We start from the raw sequence: 5,239 nt of genomic DNA, 5'->3' as shown, positions 1-5,239 counted from the left end.
TGCCGTGGCCCAGCCGCCCCTCGCCCGACATGGCACAGCGGCCGTTACCGCCGGCCAGGCTGGGCTCCCCAGTCTGGGGCTGGGGCTGAGGCGTTAGTTTCCTCCGAGATAACGAGCCCCTCTTCCCGCAAGCCCGAGCGCCCCTCGGGGGTACCAGCGCCCCGTGGCTCCTGTGAGCCGGGCCCGGAAGGCCCGGGGCCCGCTGGTGTGCCGGGGCGAAGGGCGGTCCCAGGGAACGGCAGGCCGGGCGCCAGCGTTATCGCCGCTCGGAGGGAAGAGCTGGCGGCTGGCATCGCCCATCGCGAGAATGAAGGGGAAAGGTGGGAAAAGTGGCCCGGGCAGCGGAAGGTGTGAGGAGAAGGAGACAGTGTAGCAAACTGTTAGGTTCAGCAGTTTATTGGTGCTTGGGAACGGAAACGGATGCTGACAAATATATTGCCCTTCAGATTATCCATTTCTCTTTGTATGACATTTTGGATTTGTCAATAAGAGAATTAAGAACCTATTGTTAAAACAAACACATAAGCCAAATTATCATTAGTTGGAGCCAGCAGAGCAGGGGGGACCAGTGGCAGACAGCTGAGAGATTCTGAATCTACATCTGTTACGGACGAAAAAGTTGTCACATCTGTTTTCTTCTATAAAGGAATTTATTAATTAATGTTTAACATAAAATAAAGACATTTAGCAAGCGGCAAATGAGCAAAACAGCGCTGGGTGACCAGGGAAACACAGTAGTTCCGCCACGGCACACTTTGGCCTTCTATTTCCCGCCTTATATAAGATTTCAATGCTGTCCACACGCCTGAACATAGTCCATGATTGGGTTCCGAAATGTCCAGCTTTTACGTCGGAGATCTTCATTGGTCATCCTTAGGATTTAAAGTTCTTTTTCCTCTGCATTTGCTGTAGATGGGATGTCCTGATATTCCCAATTTGGTCCGTTTTCCTCTGCATTTGCTGTAGATCGGATGTCCCGGTATTCCTAATTTGGGCATTTTTGGGGTCCAGCAGTACTCCTGTTCCCTCTCGATTACTTATTTTTAAGCACTATCACAGTGTCCCCATAGCCCATTTTCACGGTCCACCCCTAGATATCTATAAACAAACAGAACTGAGAGCTGACCTTATCTCTCTCTAAAACACTTATCTCTCTAAAACACTCCATATTAAGTTTGTCACACCTAACACATATTTTTCTTAAACTCTTATTATTTTAAATACTATATTTATTATGATCAATAAACACTCTATATTATGATCAATACACACTCTATATTATGATCAATACACACTCTGTATTATTTATTACACCAGCATGGCCGTGGCAACTCAGGATGGCTGCTGCTGCCTCGCGGATCTTGCCATGGGATGTGTAGGAAAGGACCAAACCAAGGCAAAGGGTGAGATCAGGTGGTTTCTGGAGGAGCAGAGGTAGGAAAACAGAGAGAAAAGGGGTTGAAAGAAGCAGGTCACACGTACACAGGGGGCTGATCAGTCCACTTCTGTGGCCTTGCCTTGCAGCTGATCACCACAGCCTGTCCTGCTTTCCCAATACCTGCACATCCAAGTGCTTTCTAGGGCAAGGGATCTCTCTGCTCTAGGCACAGATGGAGGTCCGAATGCCAGAGCATCTGAGTGGGAACTACAAGTCCTCAGGTTTAGTGTTCTCTGTTGGGGGCAACTGGTGAGAGCAGTAGGGGGGGTGTGTGTGTGTGGTGGTTTGGCCCAACCAGCCCAGCAGCAGCACGACAGTCTCTTGCTCGGTGCCCACATCCACCCCCACCCTCGTTAGGATGGCAGAGGCCCCAGCGAAAGGGCAGTAAAAAGATCACCAAGGTTGTTGTGGATGGAGACAAGGGCAGGGAGGGATCGCTGCCAGTGACGGTCCTGAGCAAAACAGACTCCAGTGCTTGACCGAGAGAGGAGAGTAGGAACGCTTATTCTACAGGAAAAACGAAGGTGGGAGCTCTCCTCATTCGTGTGCAGTCAGTCTGCTCAGCCCAGACTCAAATAAAGGCTGCCGTGGGACCCCTCTACAGGAGTAGGATGGACACCTTGTGACTGGGTTTGTGATGCCAGCTTTGACGTGAACAAGCCATTCTTCAAAGCTGGCCATGGTCAGGGAATCACGGAATCACAGAATGGTGGGGTTGGAAGGGACCTGCAGAGATCATCTAGTCCAACCCCCCTGCTAAAGCAGGTCCATCTCTGTCAGGAACGTGTCCATAGAGGTTCAGAGAGCTCCAAGGAAGGAGCCTCCACACCCTCCCTGGGCAGCCTGGGCCAGGGCTCCCTCACCTCACAGGGAAACATTGTTTTCCTTACATTTCAATGGAACTTTTGTTGTTCCAGCTTCTTTCCATGACCTCTTGTCCTGACACTGCCTACACCAGGAAAAAGGGAAAGCCCAGCCTCCTGACACCCACCATGTAGACGTTTGTAACTATCAATGAGATCCCCCCTCAGTCCCCTCCAGACTAAAGAGCCCCAGATCAGAAGAAAGCCCCCAGCCACAGCTCTCCTACTCCTCTAGAGAGGTCCCAGGGGAGCCTGTCAGCCAGCAAAGTGCTCCCTTGCCAGCTCCTGTGATGTGGGAGCTGTGACAGAATCACAGAGTGGTAGGAGCTGGAAGGGACCTCTAGAGATCATCTAGGCAAGCCCTCTGCTAAAGCTCCCAACTAGATCAGGTCACACGGGAAGGTGTCCAGGCCGGGCCTGAGAACCTGCAGAGCAGGAGCGTCCACAGGCTCCTGGGGCAGCCTGTGCCAGGGCTCCCTCAGCCTTCCTCTAAAGAGGCTTTTCCTTCGGTGAGACTACTTGTGTTGCAGCTCTTGTCCATCAGCCCTGGGGCTCTCCCTGGGCACTCCCATCCCGCCCCATCCCCTTGCCATGCAACTGTCAAAGTGCCAAAGTGCCGAGCTGCCGGCTTCAGGCTTCTTCCCTAGGGCGTGTCCCCCCCTGGCCCAGCCCCAGCACCAAGGACACCCAGCCCAGGGCTGCGTCATGGGCTCGTCTTTATTGCAGGAGCCGTGGCGGCCGGGAGGCTCAGGCCCAGCGGCCGCGCGGCGGATCACAGCCGGCCGGGCTCAGCCACGGCGGCGGCCGCGCGTCCCGCGGCGGCGGCTGCGCGTCCTGCGGCGGCGGCGGCTCCTCACGGGCCGCGGGCGCCTGGGCTGCCCGGCCCTGCGGGCTCTCTTGGCTCGGCGTGGGCCCCGGGAGCGGCGGCTCCTGCTGCGGCTCCTGCTGCGCGCTCTGCGGCTCCGGGCCCGGGCCATGCTGCCGCTGCCCGAGCGTGCTGCTCAGCCGCTGCCCGCACTGCCGGCTCCCTGCCCCCGGCCCGCTTTTATAGGGCTGCTGGGGCCGGGCCCTTTGTGACAGCGCCACCTTCTCTGGCCCATCCACGCTCTCGGGCACCTTCTCTCAGCACTGACGTCACCTGGGCTGCACCCGTCGCGCTGCGCGTGGGCTCCAGCGCAACGATGGTGCTGACCACAGGGCATCCTACAGGGACCGCAGGGAAAAAACACCACGACACAGCCTGTTTGCTGTCAGGACTTGTGAGCCTGTGATGGATCCGGGCTGGAGCAGTCTGTCCCTGAAGGACTGCTCTCCTGATGTGTGACCCTCGCTGGGGCAGGGAGTGAGGAGCTGCCCCTGTGGCAGGCCCCAGGCTGGAGCAGTTGGGGAGGAGCTGCAGCCCACGGCAAGGAGCCACGCTGGAGCAGTTGGGGAGGGACTGTCTCCCGTGGGAGGGAGCCCACAGTGCAGCAGTGGCAAGTGTCAGGAGGCCTCCCCCTGAGAAGCAGCAGCATCAAAGTGCATCTATAATGAACTGACCCCAACTCCCACTCCCCATCCCCTGCGCTGCTGGGGGGGCATGGAAGGAGAGTCCTGGGAAGAGGAGGGGTGGCAGGAGGTTTTTTTAAGATGGTTTTATTTCTCACCTCCCTGCTCTTATTGTTCCTTTAATAAATCACACCTTTTTCTCCCCAAGTTGTTTCTGTTCTGCCTGTGATGCTCATTGCTGAGTGATCTCTCCATCCTTATCTGAACTCACAAGCCATTTGTTATCTCTCTCTCTCTCTCTCCTGTCCAGTTTGGGACGGGCAGTGATTTTATGACTTGGTGGGCCCTGGGCTAAACCACCACCCAATGCCTCTTAGTAATGAGTCACCCATCATGAGCACCCGTCGCTTCTTTCTACGGTGCCCATTACCTGTTGCTGGTGGAGCAGCTGATGGTGAATTGTTTGCTGGGGTTTCGCTTTCTGGAGCTTGCTCATCCAAGTCCCTTGCCACCAGTGCCTCACACTTATTTGTAGTTACACGGAATCTTAAGGGTCGGAAGGGACCTCGAAAGCTCATCCAGTCCAACTCCCCTGCCAGAGCAGGACTAACTAGAGTAGGTTACACAGGTGGGTTTGGAATGTCTCCAGAGAAGGAGCCTCCACAGCCCATCTGGGCATCCCCTTCCAGTGCTCCCTCACCTCAACAGGGAAGAAGTGTTTCCTTGTGTCTCTTTGGAACCTCTTCTCTTCCGGTTTGTAGCCATTGCCCCTTGTCCTATCGTTGGTCATCACTGAGCACAGCCTGGCTCCATCCTCCTGACACTCACCCTTGATGGATTTGTAAACATTCCTGTGGTCACCTCTCAGTCTCCTCTCCTCCAAGCTGAAGACACCCAGCTCCCTCAGCCTTTCGTCACAAGGGAGATGCTCTACTCCCTTCATCATCTCTGTGGCCCTGTGCTGAACTCTCTCCAGCAGCTCCCTGTCCTTCTGGAACTGAGGGGCCCAGAGCAGACACAATATTCCAGATGTGGTCTCACAAGGGCAGAGGAGAGCGGGAGCAGAACCTCTCTCCAACTACTGCCCACAGCCCTTCTAATCCACCCCAACATGCCATTGGAATTCTTGGCCACGAGGGCCCATTGCTGGCTCATGCTCATCCTGATGCCCACTGGCACCCTCAGCACCCTTTCCCCTACACTTCTCTCCGAGTTCATTCCCCAACCTGTACTGGTACATGGGGTTGTTCTTGCCCAGATGCCAGACTCTACACTTGCCCTTGTTGAACTTCATGAGATTTTTCTCTGCCCAACCCTCCAGCCTGTCCAGGTCTGCTTGAATGGCAGCACAGCCTCTGGGCTGGCAGCTACTGCCCCTAGTTTAGTATCGTCAGCAAACTTGCTGACAGTGCCTCTGTTCCCTCAGCAAGGTCATTAATGAAGAGACTGA

This window comes from Colius striatus, assembly GCF_028858725.1.
Source record: "Colius striatus isolate bColStr4 chromosome 17 unlocalized genomic scaffold, bColStr4.1.hap1 SUPER_17_unloc_3, whole genome shotgun sequence".
Taxonomy (NCBI): domain Eukaryota; kingdom Metazoa; phylum Chordata; class Aves; order Coliiformes; family Coliidae; genus Colius; species Colius striatus.
This window is presented reverse-complemented; position numbering follows the sequence as displayed.